The 23072-nt window shown below is 49.5% G+C and overlaps 2 long non-coding RNA genes across 2 annotated transcripts; one reads left to right on the top strand and one right to left on the bottom strand.

The window, feature by feature from the left end:
- Positions 1 to 209: 209 nt before the first annotated feature.
- On the bottom strand, positions 210 to 2014 carry LOC122236939. The gene is made up of 2 exons (XR_006215115.1): positions 1771 to 2014; positions 210 to 989 (listed from the first exon to the last, which is right to left on the bottom strand). It is a non-coding gene; the product is annotated as an uncharacterized LOC122236939 (long non-coding RNA).
- Positions 2015 to 6353: 4339 nt separating this feature from the next.
- On the top strand, positions 6354 to 10910 carry LOC122236938. The gene is made up of 3 exons (XR_006215114.1): positions 6354 to 7145; positions 8387 to 8457; positions 10825 to 10910. It is a non-coding gene; the product is annotated as an uncharacterized LOC122236938 (long non-coding RNA).
- Positions 10911 to 23072: the final 12162 nt, after the last annotated feature.

The following is a 23072-nucleotide window of genomic DNA, read 5'->3' as shown; positions in this document are numbered from 1 at the left end:
TAATCCGGGATGATCTCCCCATCTCAAAATCCTTAACGTAATCACGTCTGCAAAGTGTCTTTATTCAAGGTTCCAGGGGTTTGGATGTGAATGTTTTTTGGGGGGGGGGGCATGATCACGTCTAGCACATTTAGTGATTTATATTGAGTGAAATAACAAGAAACATTTTCAAATGCTTTCCTAGACTTTGATTCCACCAGAAAAACCTGTTGATCAAGCAAAACTGGGTTTATTAGACCTCCTGCAGTAAAGGACAACACTGGCTTCCACAGAGTCTCAAATTAGGAAAATTAGGGATGGTATTTATAGGGTTTTAGGGCCCTGGCTGGGGGATTTTGAAGTGGGTCTTGCACAGCAAGGAACAGGTGGGGACTGGGCAGAGTTTCTGACATAAGAGCATTGGAATGGTGGGCCAGGGAGGTGGGGTTTGGAAGTGAGAGCTGAGGCATCATCTTATCTCCCAGGAGCAGGCATTTCCTGGAACAAGCAGTGTGGTGACTTTTGCCTGATCCCAGGATTGCTTAACCAAAGGATCACGGTGGCTGCAGTTCTCACTATTTACGCTATAATAATAGTTCTTATTTTTTGAAGCACCTCCTGCAGGCCAGACAGCTCGATTACCTTTCAGCAACTAAACAACCCTAAAGGCAAGCATTTCAGCCTCATGTCGGTATAGTAATTCCCTCCTTGGATTCCGGGAGTCAAAGGCTCCTGCATAAAACTCGTGGCTCGTCCACCCACTTTCCAGGGGGGATATGGACAGGTGAATTCTCTGGGCCAGGCTCCATTTCTTCATCTGTAAAATCGGGATGGTACTTCCTGCTCCCAGGATGAAGGCATGTATCCAGGGGCTCTGGCTGGGTGCACAGCGTGGGTCCGCATGAATGGGGGGGCCACGCACCCCGTCTGCCTGCAGGAGACCTGGTTCACGCCTACCCTTCTGGCTTCATTATCAATAGTGCCTTGGTATGATTCTCAAAAGTGTTCTTCTGTAGATGATAAATTATACGGGCACAGGTCAGTACAGTGAAGCTATGGTCATTATTTCTACTCTGTAGGTGACAAGGGGAAGGGGCAGAGAGGTCCGGTGCCCTGCTTCCAGGTCTGAGGGGGCAGAATTTGCCCAAGTAAAGGTGCATTTGTAGGTCAAGTGCCATTCTTGCTGGGAGTGATGGGTCCCCCCCCCCCCACGCCACGCCACACTTTGTGACTACATATTTGTGTGATTTTTATATTAAATCCATGTTTCCTATTCGATCAGGAGCCCCGCACGAGTGCGAAAACTGTGTCATCCTGACAGTACAGGGGTGCCCAGGACAGCTCTTGTCCTCCCCAGATGCTTGTCATTTGCATGCAAACGTTCAGCCTGCTGCCCCGGTAAGTGTTCAAAAGAAAGGGTGTAACTTAACAGAGGCAGCTCTCCCCTTAGAGACAGACCCAGCTTCAGAGGTGCCGCCCCAAAAGTTCTCGGAGGGTCCACCACCCCGGCCCGGACACTCCACAGTAGACAAGAGCTGTCCCATCACCCACCAGCCGCCTCCCAGTGAGCACCCGGGAGTTGGCGAGTACCCAGCGTTGCTCGTTCGTCGCTGCGACCATCCTCCACCCGACGGGGCTCTGATAACCATCCACCCTCCACAGTCGGGTAGACACAGGAAGCAGGAGAAAAGCGCCCACACGCTGGGCTCTCTCGGGCGCGGTGTATGTGCCGGGCTGGGGCCTGACCCCAGTGTCCCCAGCAAACAGGATTTTTTCCTGTAATTACCATACCTTAGGCTTGGCCCTCACAAAGTTATCGCCGTGCAATCAGACGGGAGGTTTGGGCTCTGATAAAACAGTGTCTCTCTCCTTAATAGTAACAGACGTTAAAGAATGCTTAATGCCCGGTCTTCCTTTGACTCCCAGGAGGAAATTAACCCGCATACGCATGCATTTATTTAGGCTAAGATAATAGACGGCTCTGGTATTGCAACTTCAACCACCGCGCAGAGTTTTTAAACAGTCTAAAATCTGAGCAGACCCCGTGACTCGGCAGTTTCCGTCCCCGACGGTCCGCGGCAGAAACGCTCCGGACCAGCAGGTGTGCGCGAGGGCGCCCCTTTTATCTTTTATTTGTAATAACAGGAAAAACTGGAAGAACCTCAGGTCCCTTAAGGGGGGAAGGGGCTAATGACCGAACATCAGGGTATATGCACACAATGGAGGGCCTCCCCGGGGCCAAAAATAAGGAGGCCCAGGGAAGACGACGTCCCGGGCCGAGCGCAGAGAACAAAGCGAGCGTTGGCGCATTGATATTCATGGAACTGCCCCGATGAGGGCCTAGAAATGCAAATTCGCTGAATCTGTTACCTCCTCGGCAGTAACAAAAAAGATTGTATTCAGGTACGACTCGGTCACTTGAAAAACACACAGCATTGAAACGAACGGGAAGGTGGCAACCTTAAATCGGGGGGCGGAGGGGGGTGGGGGGGCGCTTAGCTCGGCAGCCTTCCATCCGGGGTAAATGCGGGTGTAACCAACTCGGGAGCTTCCCGGGTTCAGTTAGATGGTTTTTTGGTTTGGTTGTTGCTGTTGTTGTCGCTGTTGTTGTTTTTCCAGGGCTAGGCGGCTGCAGAAGGAAATTAAAATTACGATAAAAATTTCACCCAGGGGCGCTTGGGTGGCTCAGTCGGTTAGGCGTCGACTTCAGCTCAGGTCATGATTTCACGGTTTGTGGGTTCCAGCCCCGTGTCGGGTTTTGTGCTGACAGCTCGGAGCCTGGAGCCTGCTACTGATTCCGTCTCCCTCTCTCTCTGCCCCTTCCCTACTTGCTCTCTCTCTCTCTCTCTCAAAAATAAATAAACATTAAAAAAAAATTATATATATATATATATATATATATATATATATATATATAAACACCCATAATAACTAACACCGTGAGCCTGAATCGCATGCCTTTGCAGCTCAATTGCCACCTTTGCTGAAATCTGGGCACCCAGCATTCTTCTTTCCGTGGTCCACTTGTATTTCCCAGCTTTTCCTTAAGGCCAAAGTAAAACTGGGAAGCTGTGGGCAGTGGGCAAAGCCCTGGAAGGTATTTGAATGAGATTCTCCCCAGGGGCTGTCAGCCAGTTCTGGATTTTTCCACTTGAACAGAATTGTTTTTCAAGATCTGACCATTGCTAGAAGGGTGGTTTCTCCCTTGCCCTTGTATCAATAAGTATGGAGTGCGTGACTGTTCCCGGGACTGAGGTGATCCCTAAGGACACAGTAGTGAACCACTTAACAGATCCCCTCCCCGCCCCCCAGGGGCTCTTATGCTGCCGTGGAGGCCAGTGGGCTTGGGTGTTGACAGTGACCCAACAGGCAATAAGAACGTGACAAATAAAAGAAATACTGCAAATTGTAATAACTCAAATGCCTCCTGGGAGGCCCTCGAAACTCTCCTATTGAAATGCCAGCCCATGACTGTCCCTGCCCCTCTCACCTGCCTATCCTTCTCCTGGGTTCTTGGCAGGTTCTGACACTATGTATCCGACTCTTTACTTGGTTCATTCAGCCAAAGGGACGCTCCACAGAACAGGATTTTTAGTCCGTTCTGTTCACTGCTGAATCCCCAATGCCTGGAACAGCACTGGGCACGTAGGACGTGCTCCATAAATATTTGTGGAATGAGTGCATGCAGAAGGGACAACTCGGGGCAGAGATAAGGAATCACAGGGTGAGGGACCTCGGCTGGGGAAGGCCAGGTTGAGAAGGTGACAGATATGACTCAACGCCACTCTGAGAGTTAGTCAGGCCTGCTCCAGGGCCAGGGCCCCAGAAACATGGGCTCCGAGCTCCCCACAAACTGACTCCCTCTTTAAGGTCACGGCTTCCCCTCTGGATGCTCCCCAAGGGCTTTGTAGACATTGCCTTTCACGTCTCCCTCGCCCAAACCCCAAGAGCTTGCGAATGTCATTTCCTTTCTAGATGTGTGGAAACTGAGGCATGGAGACTTTAGCTAAGTTGCCAGTGAGGGCCGAAAATGGGGTTTGAATCCCTGCACACTCGATCGGTTCTGGGTATCATGGGGGCCAATTTCCCGGGTCCATGCAGACTTTTGCTGGCTTGGACCCCCACCAAGTCCCCTGGCCTGTGGTCCCTGAGTACAAGTGGACTGGATGAAGGAGGAAGAGATGTGGCGTTCAGACTGGGAGACAGCTGTCCAAGAGGCCCTCTTCTCCAGTGAAGGAGTCAGAACCACCTAGAAGTTCCACGAAATTGCTGGCTGGTGCCCCAGCTAACCTCTTCCTCCCTAATCCTGCTGTAAACCCTAACCCAGAGCTCCTGGAGAAGGGATTACACAGGCAGTGGGAAACTATGCACCCTTTATGTGTTGTTTCAACCTTGTGTACTACAAACATATGTCTTTTTTTTTTAATTATTTTTTCTTTAATGTTTATTTATTTTTGAGAGACAGAGTGCGAGCAGGGGAGGGGCAGAGAGAGAGGGAGACACAGAATCCAAAGCAGGCTCCAGGCTCCGAGCTGTCAGCACAGAGCCCGACGCGAGGCTTGAACTCTCAAACTGCGAGATCATGCCCTGAGCCGAAGTCAGACGCTCGACCAGCTGAGCCACCCAGGCGCCCCTGAGCATATGTCCTTTTGGTAATAATACCGATCATTCCAGTGTTTGATCAAAAGGAACATAATGTGGTTGTTAGTAAAAGGAAAAGCAGACAACGCAGTGGGGGGGTTGGTAAAGGGTAAAAGGTGTCATTTCATGTCAGTGGAGAATTGGTGATTTGAAAAGGTAATGTTGAAAGACATCAAAAAAAAAAAAAAAGAAAGAAAGAAAAGAAAAGACACTTTATTCATTAGTCCCAAAGAAAGGATAGGTTGGGCAAGTTTGTAAATGCGTGATGCAAAATCTCCCTAGGAAAATGGTAGGAAGAAAAGAGAAGCAATCACAGAAACACCAGGAAGGGGAAGGGAAAGGCTGGCCCATTTCACTCCAGAAGGATTTCGAATGTGAAATATTTCAGGCAGGAAGCAAGACGAGGGAACGATACACAGCGTGACTTGCTGTCTGCTCAGCTCCCGGCTCCCGACAGAGGCCACCCCCAAACCCTGCGAGCTCCACACCCTACACCGTCCGCCCAGCCTTCCCGCTGCAGACTGAATTTGGAGTTTTCTTCCCCTTCCTGTTTTTGTCCTTGTTTCCTGCGGACGAACTGATGCGTCTTCTGCAGGTTTTAAAATTGCTATTGGGCAGGGCGCCTGGGGGGCTCAGTCGGTTAAGCGTCCGACTTGAGCTCGGGTCACGATCTCGCAGTTCGCGGGTTCGAGCCCCGCGTCGGGCGCTGTGCTGACGGCTCGGAGCCTGGAGCCTGCTTCGGATTCTGTGTCTCCCTCTCTCTCTGCCCCTCCCCTGCTCACACTTTGTCTCTGTCTCTCAAAAAAATGAATAAACGTTAAAAAAAATAATAAAAAAAATAAAATTGCCATAGGGGCACCTGGGTGGCTCAGTTGGTTAAGGTCTCAGCTCAGGTCATGATCTCAGGGTTCGCGGGTTTGAGTCCCGAGTCTGGAAGTGTGGAGCCTGCTTGGAGTTCTCTCTCTCTCCTTCTCTCTCTGCTCCTTCCTCTCTCTCTCTCTCCCTCTGTCTCAAAAAAAATAAGCTTAAAAAAAAAATAAAATTGATAAAAACGCTATCATACGGATATCACATTTTTACATTGAGGTAAAATTCATATAACATAAAATCCACCATGTTAACGATGTTAAAGTGTACGATTCTGTGGCGTGTAATACGTTCGCAATGTGGGGCAACCCTAGTTCCAGAACATTCCGTCACCCTGAAACGGAACGCTGGGCCCATTAAGCAGTCACCCTGTGGATTTGCCTATTCTGAATATTTCCTGTAAATGGAATGATAGCACAAGTGACTGGCTTCTGGCACTCGCTGTTATGTTGTTGAGGTGCATCCCTACCGTAGCCATTCTTCACGCTTCGTTTCCTTGGATGGATGTGCCACATTTTGTGTATCCCTCCGCTGACGGTCATTTGGGTTGTTCCCACCTTTGGCTGTTGTGCATAGTGCTGCTATGAACTTTTGTGTACACGTTTTTGTTTGAATGCCTGTTTTTATTTATTTATTATTATTAATGTTTATTTCTTTTTAGAGAGAGACAGACAGACAGACAGAGTGCAAGCCGGGAAGGGGCAGAGAGAGGAGAAGGAGGGAGACACAGAATCCGAAGCAGGCTCCAGACTCTGAATTGTCAGCACAGAGCCCGACGTGGGGCTCGAACCCAAGAACGTTGAGATCATGACCTGAGCCAAAGTCAGACGCTCACCCGGCTGAGCCCCCCCACAGGCCCCTGAATGCCTGGTTGTAATTCTTTGGGGTATATACCTAAAAGCAGAAGCGCTGAGTCCCATGGTGGTTCCGTGTTTGACTTTTTCAGGAGCCTCCAAGCTTTTCCACGGTGGCTGCAGCGTTCTGCGTTCCCACCGGCAACAAGGAGGGTCCCAAAGAGTCCAGTCTTCACCGCCCTGGGGGACGCGTGCAAAGTCGTTGAAAACGTTTTTCTTAGCAACGATCTGCCTTACCAGTGTCTGTGTTCCTATGTGTGGCTTTGCCACAGAAGCACGTAAGGCCTTGATAGAGTTCGGAACGTGCCGCCCCAAAATACGCTGCTTTGGCCTATTGATTCTTTTGAGCTGTCGGCACTTAGAGAATCAGATGCAGGCAGGGCTCCCTGACCTCCTCCTTCCTACCTGAAAACAGGCCGTGAAATTTCCCATAAGGAAGGTACCGTCCCTGTACTAGGAAGAGGAGAACATTCCGGAGGCTAGGAATCAGTGCCGAAATGGATCTGTTCAAACAAGCCTACTAACATCAGCTTATCTTCTGCGGGCCCCTCCTCCCCGTGTACCTCCCAGCGACTTCCTGCAGCTGGCCGGCTCGAACCTCTTTGTCTTGTCATCTGTTCCTGACTCTATCGTTTGTTGCAAAGGTGTAAAAGCTTCCTGCTCTGGTCCCTTCTTAGGGGGCCTTCATTCCCTGATGAAGACCCCCAAGGACATGGAAAAATTTCCTGGAACTCTTGTGTCGGTCTCCTGATCATCTGCCTTAGGTCAGAAGAATTCTCAAGCTCAGCCGGAGACCCTCCGAAGGTGAGGAAGGTTTTCTCGTCGCCTCCGGCCTCAATAGTAGCTGGGGGTGTCGGAAGAAGCACCTGCCAGCACTGTGCCCAGCTCCCCACGTACGTCACTTCACTTTGTTCACACCCATTCGGTGATGCTGGTGCCCTCGTGCTCCCCATTTGACAGACGCAGTGACTGAGGCCAAGATGTCAACTGGAAACTCCATTCGAAGAGGCAGCCCCTGCCCCTCACTCATCAATACTCATTTTTTCTCCTAAAACCTGCATCAAAGCTAAAGACTTTGTCCTAAGTTGTGTATAGGTTAATGTTTTATATATATATATATATTTTTTTTAATCTGAGAGATTTGGGGAAAACAGGGCTCAGCAGGACGTGCTCCCGGGTGGGTGATGGGACCAGCAGTGGGCGGAGTCAGCCGGGAAAAGGCAGGAACTGAGCCCTGCTGCTGGGAATTAGCCCATTTACCTGACCTGAGGACCCAGTCTGTGCGGACACTCACCCAGTACTCTCTGAGTGTACCTCTCGACAGGACAAGCCCAGGTGCCTTTTAGCACAGTTTCTGGCATGAAGTAGGTCCTTACGGAAATAAGGAAGAAGAGACCCTCTCTGTACTCAGGGAAGCTGGGACCTAAGGGGGAGACTCAGGCGCACAAAGGTGCGTTTTCCTGCCACCCACCCCCCCAAAAGTGGGCGCTTGCCTGAGTCTGAGCATGCCTGGGGCTCGGGGAAGGGCATGTGCTAAGGCCATTTCTGATGGGTTCTTATGCCCTTGTGATTGGTCTCTTTAGTCTTAGTTTTATTTTATTTATTTTTAAAAAATTTTTTTAATCTTTATTATTGAGAGAGAGAGAGTGCAAGTGGGGGAGAAGCAGAGAGAAAGGGAGACACAGAATCCCAAGCAGGCTCCAGGCTCCGAGCTGTCAGCACAGAGCCCGACGCGGGGCTCGAACTCACAAACCGGGAGATCATGACCTGAGCTGAAGTCGGACGCTTAACCGACTGAGCCACCCAGGTGTCCCATTTATTTATTGAAAGTTTATTTTGAGAGAGCGAGAGCAGGGGAGAGGCAGAGAGAGAGGAGACGGAGCATGTCAAGTAGGCTCCACACCGTCAGCACAGAGCTCAACTAGGGGCTTGAACTCCCACACCGTGAGATCGTGACCTGAGCCAAAACCAAGAGTCGGACACTTAACCGACTGAGCCGCCCAGGTGCCCCTGGTCTTAGTTTTAATGAAATAATTGTTTTTCAGATATAAAAGCAAGATATGCCCGTGATCCAAATAAATCAAATCCAAGGGCACACAAAGGTCGAAAATAAAAGGTAAGTTCTATCCTACGTCATTCACCCCCTGATTTTATTTCCTATGATTTTGTAAATTTTCAAGTATCTTATTAGCTAATTTGCAAATGGGTGATGGCACACTATCCTTATCCCCACACCCGGGCGTGAGGGAGGCTCCTTTATTTTTTTTTTTTTAATTTTTTTTAACGTTTATTTTTTTATTTTTGAGACAGAGAGAGACAGAGCATGAACGGGGGAGGGGCAGAGAGAGAGGGAGACACAGAATCCGAAGCAGGCTCCAGGCTCTGAGCCATCAGGCCAGAGCCCGACGCGGGGCTCGAACTCACGGACCGTGAGATCGTGACCTGAGCTGAAGTCAGACGCTTAACCGACTGAGCCACCCAGGCGCCCCAGAGGGAGGCTCCTTTATAAAGCTGTGTTCAAATCTCCATCAAGACTCTAGAAAGTACATTAAAAAATGTATCTGGGGGCGCCTGGGTGGCTCAGTCGGTTAAGGAGCCAACTTCGGCTCAGGTCATGATCTCATGGTTTGTGAGTTCGAGCCCCGCGTCAGGCACTGTGCTGACAACTCGGAGCCTGGAGCCTGCTTCCGATTCTGTGTCTCCCTCTCTCTCTGCCCCTCCCCTGCTCATGCTCTGTCACTCTCTGTCTCTCAAAAATGAATAAACTTAAAAAAAAAATTTTTTTTTAAGAAAAAGAAATTGAGAGAGAATTTAAGGTTTAAAAGGAAAGAAACAAAACTGTCATTATTCATTGATGATATGACTAAATCGAAAATCCAAGAGATTCAACAAACCATTACAACAAATAAAGATATTCAGTAAGATTACTGGAGAAAAGATTCATATTTAAAAAGCAATGGAGCTTCTATACACAAGGAAATAAGAACTGAACTTATAGTTAAAATAAAGGTATATAAAAGCAAGAAAAAAATGATAAGGAACAAATCTAATCTAACAATGTGCAATTTTTGGGATAAATTTATAGCGGTTTACTAAAAACCTATAAGGTAGTTTTACATAAAGGTCAATTTTACTCAAGTTAATTTTTAAACTCACTGGAAGCTAATTAAAAAAAATAAATAAAGGGTTGACCAATAAGCCTAGCAAGGATGATTTTAAAACCCATATGCTCTCTATGGATTTCAGATTTTGGAGTCTGGCTTTTAGACTTTGGAACTCGTCATTTTGTAAAAAATCAGGGAAAGCCAAGATAGTTTTGCAAACTAAAATGAAAGGGGATATACCTTAAAAGATTTTAACTGTTCCTCTAAAAGGGTGACAAGCAAAACAGTGTGGCACCAGACCGAAGTGTTAGAAGGGAGCTCGGAGAAGACCGCTGTCCCGTGGGGACGTGTGGGGCGGGGGTGGGCTGCCAACCTGCTGGAGAAGAAACGGATCAGCCAACGAGTGGTTCTGGGAAACTGGCTATCACAAGAAGTTAAGTTAAATCCTTATTATTAGATCATCCACAAAATGAATTTCAGATGGATTAAAGAAGTAAATGTTGGGGCGCCTGGGGGGCTCCGTCGGTGAAGCGTCCGACTTCGGCTCAGGTCATGATCTCATGGTTCATGAATTTGAGTTCTGCATCGGGCTCTGTGCTGATGGCTCAGAGCCTGGAGCCTGCTTCGGATTCTGTGTCTCCCTCTCTCTCTGCCCCTCCCTCACCCACACTCTGTCTCCCTCTCTCAAAAATAAATAAACATTTAAAAAATTAAGAAAAAAAAAAAGTAAGTGTGAAGACACAGTACCGAAAAGTTTTAGAAGAAAACAGGAAATAGCATCATGATATCAGGGAAGGGAAGGACTCCTAATCAAGATAAAATAACAAAACCATGAAAGAAAATGTTGATGCATTTCAAAAAAATTTTTTTAATGCTTATTTATTTTTAAGAGACAGAGAGAGACAGAGTGCAAATGGGGGAGGGGCAGAGAGAGGGAGACACAGAATCTGAAGCAGGCTCCAGGCTCTGAGCTGTCAGCACAGAGCCTGACGCGGGGCTCGAACCCACGAACCGTGAGATCATGACCTGAGCCAAAGTCGGATGCTTAACCGACTGCCCCACCCAGGTGCCCCTACAATGTTGTCGCATTTAACTGCGTTCAAGAAAAGTTTCTTAGGGCAAGACATAAGACACTCTAAGTGAAAAGACCATCCATAGATTAAGATCAGGTAGATGCAATGCTTCAGAATAAATTCTAGAAATTGACAAGAAAAAAGGCAAGCAATAGAACAAGAGAAAGAAAAAATAAGCGAAAGACGTGAATAGGAATTCACAGAAAAGAAAATCCCCATGTCCTGTAAAGCTTTAAAAGTGTTCAGTCTTGCTGATGGTCAGGGAGATACAAATTAAAACCCAAATCTATTCCTCTCACTTATCAGATTGGCACAAACCAGTGAGCCTGAAAACCTCTACTGCTGGTCAGGATGAGGGGAAGCCAGAACTCTTACCAGGAGGGTAAACGGATACAAATAAATTAATAAGGTAATTTTAGGTCATGCTTATGCTGTTAAGACTTGGAAACAGGGTGGTGGGTGGGAATGTCTGTGAAGAAGCTATTTGAGAAAGGATGGTCAAGGGAGGACCTTGTGAGATGATGGCCCCCTTGCACCCCGAACCCCAGCAACAGTGCCCGGCATGGTACCTTTGCCCGATGAATGTTATTTATTTATTTATTAAAAGTGTACTTATTTATTTTGAGAGACACAGAGACAGCGTGAGCAGAGGAGGGGCAGAGAGAGAGAGAGAGGGAGAGAGAGGATCCCAAGCAGGCTTTGTGCTGCCAATGCAGAGCCTGATGTGGGGCTCAGACTCAGGAACTTCGACGTCATGACCTGAGCTGAAACCAAGAGTTGGATGCTGAGATCAAGAGTCAGACACTCAACGGCCTGAGCCACCCAGGTGCCCGAGGAAGGGCATTCTAACTTTCTTTGTACTTTGACATGGTTGGTTCGCAAAGTTACACTAACACAGCAACGAACAAGGCATTCCAGCCATGGGGACGCTAGACAGAGCGGGCCCTCTGTTCTGCAAATCCATAAAATACGTCAACATTTTAAAATATAACCATGAGGAGGTGAATGGCTTAGGGAATGGAGAAGTCAAGCCTTTATTTTCTGCATTTCTGTGCTATTCTCATTTTTTTGGCGGGGCATGCGTATGTCTTGTTTTTATCATTAGAAATGAATTATTTTATTATGCGTAAATATATGTATTTTTAAACATGAGCATTTCTAAACAAACAAACAAACCAGGCATTTCAGACTGGCAGAAACTGACCCGTTTCCTTGCTCCCTATGCATGAGCTGTACTCCGTCCGGGTCAGGGTCCTGCTGTCCGAGCCAGGCGCCTGAATGGGCCGCTTGCCACACAGGTCTCCCCGCCGGACCTCTACGTCCTAGAGGGACCGGACCTCCAGGTGTGCAGGAGGAGGGCCCCGTACACAGCCCCTAGCACGTGGGGGGCGTTCGGGAAAAGCCCGTGTAAGGACTCATCAGCCACATTTATGCAGCACCTGCTGGCTTGTCTCACGATGACTGACTTCACGAGAGCCTGTGATGTGCCGCTCGCCGCTGAGCCCGGCCTGGACGGGAAGCGGCCCGCAGAGCTCCCCTTCCGGGCGGGGCCGAGGGCTGTGAACTCGACCTTGCGTCAGAATCTCCAGGCCTCATGGGACCCCGGGCCGGTGTCCGACTCGGGGTCTAGGGTGGGGCCCAGGAACCCGCATTTCTCATCATCTTCTCAGGCGATGCGGGCGCTGCCTGTGGGGAACCCTGCTTTGGGCAGCCTGCTCTGGAGTCCGGGCACAGGGCCAGTGAGGGGAGTGGGCTCCGTCCCAGCAGGAAGCAGGTGCTTAGGCTACTACTCCCATTCCGTTTTTTAAATATTTTTTATCGTTTATTTATTTATTTATTTTATTTTGAGAGGGAGTGAGCATGAGTGGGGGAGGGGAAGCGAGCGAGGGAGGGAGAGAGAATCCCAAGCAGGCTCCACGCTGTCAGCATGGACCCCGACGTGGGGGTCGAACTCACAACCCTGAGATCGTGACCTGAGCCAAAGTCAGAGACTTAACTGACTGAGCCACCGGGGCGCCCCTGCTTCCATTTTTAAAAATCTGAAATATCTCATAGTTGAGATTTTTACGTAGTAGATCTTGCCAGCATTACCCTTCATGTCTTGGTGTCAAAGTCACGTCCACTACTGAACTGGTGAATTCATTTCCCATTTTATACTTTTATTTTTTTTTTTAAATTCCTTTAGCGTTTTTATTCATTTCTTGAGAGACAGAGAGAGACAGAGCGCAAGCAGGGGAGGGGCAGAGAGCAAGGGAGACACAGAATCCGAAGCAGGCTCCAGGCTCCGAGCTGTCAGCACAGAGCGGGATGCGGGGCTCGAACCCATGAACCGCGAGATCGTGACCTGAACCGAAGTCGGTCGCTTAACTGACTGAGCCACCCAGGCGCCCCCCATTTTATACTTTTAATTCTTTGCTCTCCACTGTACTCGTTTTTGGAATAAAGAGTGAAGGTTTTGCTGCAAAATGCTTCATTTTTTTAATTAGTTTTTTAATGTTTATCTATTTTTGAGAGAGAGAGAGAGAGACAGAGAGAGTGTGCAAGTCAGGGAGGAGCAGAGAGAGAGGGAGACACAGAATCTGAAGCAGGCTCCAGGCTCCGAGCTGTTGGTGCGGAGCCCAGTACAAGGCTGGAACGCATGCACTGTGAGATCATGACGTGAGCCAAAGTCAGAAGCTTAACCGACTGAGCCACCCAGGTGCCCTCAAATGCTTTTTTTAAATGTCACTTATGAAATACCTGGTCTCTCGAAAGGAAACCTTTTGCCCTTTACCGAACCCTCATATAATACGGGACAGGGTATGAAAGGTCTTATTCAGGTCCGTTAAGTTTTTTGATTGCCCTCGTGCCAACACCAGATCATTTAATAGAAAATTAAGTTGCTGTTATTGTCGCCGGAAGACGTTTATGGTAAAGGATGTTGGAAGGACACATGGACAGTGCCATTCCACCGCCACCACGGATTCCATCTCCCAGAGATAAAGGTCTAGGTTAGGGTTCGCAGCAGGATTAGGGATGAGCCCAGCCCGGGGTGCCCGCATGTCAAAGGCAGCTGTGCCCAGACCTTTGACCGGCAGTGGGGGGCAGGGGGGGCTCAGTCACCTCAAGCTCCTTGGGAGATCCCCACGCTCGAGCTGAAGATGGTATACCTTTGGGGCTCGCACTCACATGAGCTGCGCCTGCTATTACTTTACAGAGGACAAAAAGAAGTGCTAAGTAGTTAGTTGTCTTGTCCCGGTCGTCCTGCTGGTCCGTGGGTGACGTTCTTCAAGTTGGGTTGCACAGCAGGGCCCTTGCTGTGTCTTCCGGGAGCATCTTCTCTGTTCCATCACACTTTGACACCTTGCAGCTCTGGATACTTGACGGAGGCTGTGTGTCCCAATAGACCCGAAACCTCACGTGCATCGTTCCATTCATTCACCTCCGGGCTGGGCTTCGCTTTAATCCCCACACATACAGGGTGAAGACTGGCTCATAGATTCACCTCCATCTCAGAAGATAAGACTTCCGGATTCTTCTGGAATAGCTTCCCAGTTACTGGAATAACAAAACCTTCAAGTCTTGGTCTTCATCCTGGGCCCCTCTATCCCCCAGAAGAAAATTAGTGTCTGTATTTATTGAGGAAATACTGTTCTGCAGATATTTGAAAGTAAGATCTAGCTATAGACAATGATGTAGAGGAATGGCCTAGAATATCGCGGGGTGGTAGATATGTGTCAAATAGGAAAGAATAAGATACGTATAAAGCTGTTTGCAGAGATCTCTCAGATACATAGAAAAGGGACTCCAAGCATCTTCTGAATCGTGGTTGCTTGTGCAGCGAAAATAAAATTCCTCAACACCGTCCCAGGGAGGGCACTGAAAAGCAGAGTCTGAGGAGGAGAACTGGTTAGCGTCAGGACTGCTGCTTGCTTCTGGGAAAAAGCGAGGGAAAGGGACAGACATTTCTATGTTCTGTAGCTGGACATTTGTACACATGTCAGGAACATTCTAAAGCTAAAATATACCCACGCGTTTCTGGGCCATTTAAAAAAGTACATTTGGGGCGCCTGGGTGGCTCAGTCGGTTGGCCGTCCGGCTTCGGCTCAGGTCACGATCTCACGGTCCCTGAGTTCGAGCCCCGCGTCGGGCTCTGTGCTGACAGCTCGGAGCCTGGAGCCTGTTTCGGATTCTGTGTCTCCCTCTCTCTCTGCCCCTCCCCTGTTCATGCTCTGTCTCTCTCTGTCTCAAAAATAAATAAACGTTAAAAAAAATTAAAAATAAATAAATAAATAAAATAAAAAAGTACATTAAACTAGAAAGCCAACGCCCTCCTCCCTTCCCCCCACCCCCAACAGTGTGGTTCCTTAGATCTGTAACTGTTCCTTGGTAAGTGAATATTTGTGTTAAGAGAAATTGTTATTAGCAGTTTTCTGCAGTAAAATTGGTAGGTCTTGCTTTGGGTCCGGCCACAGGACAAGGGAATTAAATCACACACCACCTACAGAGAGAGAGAGAGAGAGAGAGAGAGAGAGAGAGTAAGTGGGGCCGGAGGGAAGAAAAGGAAAGAAAAGAAGGCGCCTGGGTGGCTCAGTCGGTTGTGTCCGACTTCAGCTCAGGTCAAGATCTCAAAGTTCGTGAGTTCGAGCCCCGCATCGGGCTCTGTGCTGACAGCGCGGAGCCTGGAGCCTGCTTCCGATTCTGTGTCTCCCTCTCTCTCTGACCCTCCCCTCCTCATGCTTTGTCTCTCTCTCCCTCAAAAAATAATAAACATTAAAATTTTTTGTTAAAAAAAGAAAAGGAAAGAAAAAAGAGAGGAAAGAACCGGTGAAGCCAACACGTCTTTCTGAATCTGCTCCCAGGAGCTCGGACGCAACTGCTGACCACCGGATTTTTAAATAATAATGCCGTTCATTAGAATAATACTAGAAGCTATTGTGTGCTTGGCCAGGCTTCAATCTGCCTAACAGCCTTGCTGCGCTTGAGAATGGGGCTCACATTTGATTTCCATTTTATTTGTTGTTGTTGTTATTATTATTATAGAATGTTTCAAACACATCCTTAGGGGGAGGGAATTGTCCAGCGACCCACCCTTCACCCTGGACCCTCTGCTGTTTCTGCCGCCCCTTCCCACAGCTCCAGGCCTCATCCCTCTCCTGCCCCCAATGTTTTATTTTGTGCTGTTTTTTTGTTTTAAACGTCTATTTATTTTTGAAGGAGAGAGAGAGAGCATGAGAAGGGGAAGGGCAGGGAGAGAGGGAGACACAGAATCCGAAGCAGGCTCCAGGGGCTGAGCCGTCAGCACAGAGCCCCACGCGGGGCTCGAACCCACGAACTGCGAGATCGTGACCTGAGCAGAAGTCGGACGCTGAACTGACTGAGCCACCAGGCGTCCCTGCCCACAATGTCTTAAAACAAACCCCAGACTTCATATTATTTCACCCAGAATTACTTCAATGTGTGTCTCTAACAGATACTTTAGTTTTTAAAGTTTATTTTATTTATTTTAAGAGACAGAGCGTGCATGCGAGAGAGAGAGAGAGAGAGAGAGAGAGAGAGCCTGAGTGGGGGAGGGGCAGAGAGAGAGGATCCCAAGTAGGTTCTGCACTGCCCGAGTGGAGCTTGACTCGGGGCTTGAACTCACAAACCGTGAGATCATGACGTGAGCCGAAATCAAGAGTCAGACGTTCACCTGACTGAGCCACCCAGGCGCCCCGAACAGATACTTTTTTGCTTGCTTATTTGTTGTTCTAACCCCTCAGGATCGTCACTCCCAGAAGAATTTAATAATTTCCTATCATCTGATAACCAGACCCGTTTCAATGGAGTGGTTTTCAAATCTTCCTGAAGGAAAACCTGAAGGAAAACCTGAGAAGCTTTGAAAAACTGGCAAATGCCATTGTCACTTAATGCCAAGCGAGATCCGGGGATTAAGGCCACCATGTCGCCCAGGGAGCTTGTTAGAAAGTACAAAATCCCTGCCCCGGACCCACTGAGACCACAGTGGCCGTTTAAGGAAAACCAAGGGTAAGTAAAGTTCGAGGCTATCCATCTACACCGCACGGAACGCAGTAGCCAGCCCACTCTGGATTAACCCACTTTTTCCCTGAGACGTAGATCCTGCTTCTCCTTCCAGTCTTTCCAACGGGGACAGCCCACCATGCAGCAGGTGTCCACCAGGCTCCTGGGGACAGATGTGGGGTCCCAGCGGTTCTGAGCCTCTCACGCCAGGGGAAGAGACAGAGAGTAAGTTTGCAGATAAATAAGCTAATCCGAGTTGTGCTCGCTCAGTATATCGCCTGGGTGAGACACCTCCCTTTGACGACAGATTCTGATCGCATCGGCTCCAAGGTCTGTCCCCACCACCCCAGCACCCTGCCTGCCTCCTCTTGCTTCCCTTGTTCTGTGGACCTCATCTCCAGATGTTGGACCTGGCTGTGGTTGGTTTTTTTGCTCATGGCTTTCCTCCCTGGCTAGGATGTGAAGTGGGGGCTAAATATTTGCTCAACGAAAGTCTACTAACATGTTTTGAACAATGGAAATACTTAATAGTGGGGCGCCTGGGTGACTCAGTCGGTTAAACTTCCCACTTCGGCTCAGGTCATGATCTCATTGTCTGTGGGTTCGAGCCCCGCGTCAGGCTCTGTGCCGACAGCTCGGAGCCCGGAACCTGCTTCGGATTCTGTGTCTCCCTCTCTCTCTGCCCCTCCCCCACTCATGCTCTGTCTCTCTCTCTTCTCTCTGTCAAAAATAAACATTGAAAAATTTAACAGACAAAGAAAATACCTAATAGCGATCAATATGTGAATTCGCTTTTTTTTTTTTTTTTTTTAAATCTATTTGACCCCACTTATAGGAACAGTTACTCTGAGGAAAGGGGCTGATCCAAACAACTCCTGAACTTCAGAGAAGAAACTGCCCCTGACCCTGGAGTGGGTGCTGCCACGCCCCTGCCCCCGAGCTGTGTCAAGGTTGAAGAAGCCAGACCTTTGAGGACTCTATGCCCTTGTGGCCACACTGCAGGTCACTGGTCTGGATTTTTATGTTTATAACCTGAGGGCTCTGCATCCAGAAGCTGGTTTTGTTTTGTTTTGTTTTGTTCTGTCTCTTCTGGGCCTAAAAGTGACCTAATCCCGGTCTCATTCGTGTAACGATCCCAAGCATTGTCAAATGAGTCTATGCGTTCACAGTAATTCCACCCAAAATTAAGGCAAGATATTTGGGGGGTGGGGAGGGGGAGGGGGACTAGAGCCGGGGTGGAGGCTGGAGAAGAACCAAGAGACCCTGAAGCTCTTGGGCAGGATGAAGGCAGCAGAGAAGGCGCAAGGCTGCTCACCTTGTGTACCCCTTGGTACCCGTGTAGGAATATGCCGTGTGGCCAAATGGGCAGGACAGACAGTAGAACCAGGCCTGGGAGGGAGCCTAACAGATGTTAGAGGTAGAGGTTTAAGTGGGAGGGATTTTTTTAAACATATTTTTTAATGTTTATTTACAGAGAGAGAGACAGAGTGCGAGCGGGGGAGGGGCAGAGAGAGAGGGAGACCCAGAATCCGAAGCTCAGGCTCCAGGCCCCGAGCTGTCAGCACAGAGCCCGATGTGGGGCTCGAACTCACGAACCGCAAAATCATGACCTGGGCCGAAGTCGGACGCTCAACCGACTGAGCCACCCAGGCGCCCCTCAAATGGGAGGGATTTTAAAATACTTGCTACTGGGGCGCCTGGGTGGTAGGATGAGTTGAGCATCCAACTCTTGATTTCTGCTCAGGTCATGATCCCAGGGACATGGGATCGCGTCCCACGTTGGGCTCCCTGCTGAGTATGGAGCCTGCTTAGGATTCCCTCTTTCTCTGTCCCTCTCTCTTTCGCTCTCTGCCTCTCCCTTCGCCCCTGCTCGTACTCCCTCTCTCTCCCTAACAATTTAAAAAAAATTTTAATTTAAAAGAAAATAAAAGAAAACAAAATACAATAAATGCTATTGGGGCAACTGGCGGGATTCCCTGCATTCGGACGCTGCCCGTGAGCCTCCCGCTCAAACACGCACAGTCCCATGTGGGTTCAACAGGTTCCGAGACACGGCTCGAAACAGGTAAGAGGCTGGCGTGACAGAAACGCGGGCAGACAGCACGGCCGGGCGGCTCACGGGGGAAGAAACACAAGGGGTCACTGAGTCGAGAAATGCTGCCGACCGTCGTGTCATCTCCACCATGAGACTGTGCCGAGGCCGGGAGAGATGGCTACAGACGCACGGTCGCTCGTGCAGAAAAATAGCAGAGATCGTGGCTACGTGGTCAGTTCACGTAAAATAACAAAAGCAGTAAGATCTTCTTCACCAAAGCTGCGTGCAGAAGTATGGACTTAAATCTATAATACAAAGGCCTCCGCAGACACTCACCCGACTTCTTCATCGGGCTTGCTTCTGGGGAGAAGCTAGGAAGCTGCTACTCTTTAGGATGTACCCGGTCGGCTGGCCATGGCAGGTGACCTTGTGAGGACTTGGGGCCTCTCTGCACCGTTGGGGTGTCTAATTAAGCTTTTGGGGGACTAGAAGCAGTGGTTACCGCCTCCTTGACGCCCGCCTTGACTTCTCGCACTTATGCTACCTGCGTGATTCTGCAAGTCCCATAGATCCTACGGGGGCGGGTGGGGGTGGGGGTGCGCGATCCACTAAATTCCATACCTAGGAATCTTCCAGATCCTCGTGTCACCCAGGACTTCCAAGGGCCGCGGGTGGCTTCTGCTTGGGCCACTGACTGTGTTAAAAGGTGACTCAATTAAGGTTTCGCCTTAAAACAAGTAGTTTGCCACCGGGGGTCAGATTCTCACACTCGAGCTGCAGGCCGGGCCCTGAGGGCCAGGAGTCTGAAACCTCCGTGTGCCTGGGATCCCTCAGGGGAGTCGCCCCTGAGACATCACACCCCTTCCCATCCCATCTCTTGCCTTTCCTTCTTGGTCATGCCTGACCTGTCCTAGGTGTTAGGCTTGCGGGTGTTCCGCTGTCCCCCGCCCGCCCTGGTAAGCTCTGTGGGGGGAGGGGGCTGCTCCTTTTCTTGTGCGCCACCCCCTGGCCGGACCTGGCCCCCCACCCCCACCCCGGGGACCCGGGCACTCCGAGCGCATCCGGGCTTGAAGGATGACCTCGTCCACCGCCCATGCGGTTGAAGACCATCTTATTTTACCAAACACCCGCTGCAGGTCTGTGCTTTGCTGAGTCCTGTAGATAATAGATAACAGGAGGAGTGTTTGTGGACAGCATAACTGAGCTCCCGACCCCACCTTCGCTTCCAATTCAGGACCAGGGCTCCTGCTCAGGATGTCCCAGGGCCCTGAGCTCCCTTTCCTCTGCTTCCTCTAAAGATCTGTCTGTCCTGGGGTGCCTGGGTGGCTCAGTCGGTTGAGCGTCCGGCTTCGGCTCAGGTCATGATCTCACAGTTTGTGAGTCTGAGCCCCGCATGGGGCTCTGTGCTGACAGCTCAGAGCCCGGAGCCTGTTTCAGATTCTGGGTCTCCCCTCTCTCTCTGCCCCTCCCCTGCTTGCACTCTCTCTCTCCCTCTCTCAAAAATAAACATTAAAGAAAAAGATTTTTTAAAGGTCTGTCTGTCCTGCGAGACCCTCGTGACTTCAGTGTTGCCTCCTGTGGACATCTGTCCCATCCCTGGACGTGGCCAGGCTGCCGGCCCTGCAGAACCCCGGTTTCTTCCAAGCACCCCCTCTGTAAATGCTTCAGTTGGCTGTGTAATCGTTTGCCAAGGTTTGTCTGCCACTGGCGACAGGAGGGCACCAAAGACAGAGATTTGGGCCTCAGTTTGGACCACCGTGAGCTCCCCAGCAGGGAGCCTGGCACTTGGCAGGCGATCGAGAAATACCTGTGGAATGAAGGAATGCGAAAGAGACAACTCCGGGCAGAGATAAGGAATCACAGGGTGGAGGGGACCTTGTGGACGCGGGTGGCTGGGAAAGGCCAGTTTGAGAAGGTGTGACCTGCATGACTGACACACCGTCCAGTTAGAGCCAGACCTTGCCGGGCGGCGATGCCACAGAGACTCGTGGACGCTGGACACCCGGCAGAGTGACCCTTTCAAGCTCCAAGCTCTCCCTTCGGGCGCTGCCCCAAGGGCTTTGCAGACACCGCTTTTCACTCCTCCTTCCCCCAGGTCCCAAGAGGTTGGGAACGCCTGGCCCCTCATACCCAGGGAAGGTCTCAGCTCCCGTTGTCGGCACTGGGCGCTCTGCTCCCTCCACCGTCTGACCTCGGACCTTCCTGGTGGAATTGGGCACCGAAGCCCCCCAGTGTCACAGGTCCCATCAAGTCCTAGGACTGGGAAGTGAGGAAGTGTCCTACCCTCCTCCCCAGCCCCTGTCTACAGGGAAAACTCTGCGGGGTTGGGTAGTAACCCCAGGACACTGACCACCATGATCAGCCAGGCACTGGAGACCAGACCCTGCCTCCCCCTGCCTTCTCCCTCCTCCCCGCTGTCTGGGGGGACCAAGAAGCTGACCCCTTGTTCTCCCCAGAACTTGCTGGGTTTCCTTTCGATGGTTCCTGACCTATCTCCTCCCCTTCAGTCATATGGGAGATCCTCAAATCGGGGTGGGGGAGTAGGGGGGGTTGGGGGGGTGGAGGAGGTTGGGGGGATGGAGAGAGAGGGAGGGGCCGGCAGAACGTGGGCCTTCTACTGGAGGCCTACCCAGAGCAGGCGCAAGACAGCAGACGACCCAGAGGGTTCCTCTTGGTCTCCTTCTCCAATGTTCTTCTTCTTAGTAAAGAATCCAAGCAAAACATCGGATAGGAGGCCAATTACTGTCCACTCACAGAGGAGGAAACTATCGAGAGAGAGAATGCTCTCCTCCCTCTCTGCTTTTCTTCCTTCTGCAGATCTATCCTCAAATGTATCCAAAACCATAACTCCTGATTCATTTACGAACTCACTTATCCTTCATGCGTTTGCTTCGTCTGGCTGTAGATGAGCACCTGCTTGGTGCCTGGCCAAAGACACCAAAGGGCAGAGATTCCCAAAGTTTTGGTCGAAAGACCTCTTTACATTTTTAAAAATTACTGCACTTCTTGGGGTGCCTCAGTCAGTTAAGCGTCCGACTCTTGATTTTGGCTCAGGTCATGATCTCACGGTTCGTGAGTTCGAGCCCCGTGTCCGGCACCTGCTTGGGATTCTCTCTCTGCCCCTTCCCCGCTCATGTGTGCTGTGCATGTGCTCTCTATCTCTCGCTCTCTCTCTCTCTCAAAAATAAAGAAATAAACCTAAAAAAATTATTGAAATTCTCAAAAAGCTCTTGATGATGTGGGTTATCAATACTTAACTGTATTAGGAGTTGCTGAGACATTTAAAACATGTATTTGAAGTAACAATAAACCCATTACATATTAACCTAAAAACAATTCACGGAAAAAATAACCGAATTTTCCAAAACTACAAAAAAAATTTTTTTTTCATGAGAACGGTGGTATTGCGTTTTACTTTTCTGCCACTCCCCTCTCGCGTCTGCTTCTGTCTTCACTCTGTGGTATCACACAGCATGTAGCCTCTGGAAAATTCCACTGCCCAGAGTGAGAGCGGCAAATGACCTGTGATGAAATAGTTGTGTCCTCATGACCCTCTGAGAAGGACTCTTGTGCTAAGGGGACAGGTTCCAGGAGCTTGCAGTCTGGTTTTGGGCAGGGCGGCAGGGTCAGATGGGGCTGGGGGTCCCCGACCAGCCTCAGGGGCCCGGGGGCCTTCTCCTCAGCCTCCTCTCCATTTCTTCCCTCCTCACCTTCCTCCCCAAACTTCCTCTTTCTGTTCCTCTGCCCGACTGTATAGCTTTCCCCGGAGGCTCAATGTGTCAGCTAAGCTCAGGCTTTTCAGAACCCGAAGCTGCAGCTCCTGTTTTCATTTGCTGTGTGGCCTTGGGCAAGTTATGCAGCCTCTCTGAGCCTCGATCTACCCCCCTCTCAGTGGCCAGGGAACTGAGACCTGACTCATGGGCACACTGTAGAGCCAGAGAGATTTTATAGGAAGAGTAAACCAGTATGTATGATGTGACTAATCCCTGGCTAATCCCTGTATGCAGGGAATGCACAGACAAATTCTTTGGCCCTCAAGAATTTTACATTTTATTTTATTTTATTTTATTTATTAAAAAAAATTTTTTAATGTTTTTATTTATTTTTGAGACAGAGAGAGACAGAGCATGAGCAGGGGAGGGGCAGAAAGAGAGGGAGACACAGAATCTGAAACAGGCTCCAGGCTCCGAGCTGTCAGCACAGAGCCCGATGCGGGGCTCGAACCCATGAACTGTGAGATCATGACCTGAGCCAAAGTCGGACGCTCAACCCACTGAAGCACCCAGGTACCCCAAGGATTTTACATTTTAGAGAGCAGGTGAGTTTTCAGTCACAAAACAGATATTCATTAAGCACCTCTTATATGCCTGAGTAACATATGGCATATAAGAGGTGAGTAACCTCATATATATATATATATATATATATATATAACCTCATATATATATATATAACCTCATATATATATATATATATATAACCTCTTATATATATAACTTACATATGGCTGAGTAACATA

This window comes from Panthera tigris, chromosome A3 (genome assembly GCF_018350195.1).
Source record: "Panthera tigris isolate Pti1 chromosome A3, P.tigris_Pti1_mat1.1, whole genome shotgun sequence".
NCBI lineage: Eukaryota > Metazoa > Chordata > Mammalia > Carnivora > Felidae > Panthera > Panthera tigris.
Note: the sequence above shows the minus strand (reverse complement) of the source record. Positions and strands in the feature narration are given on the sequence as shown.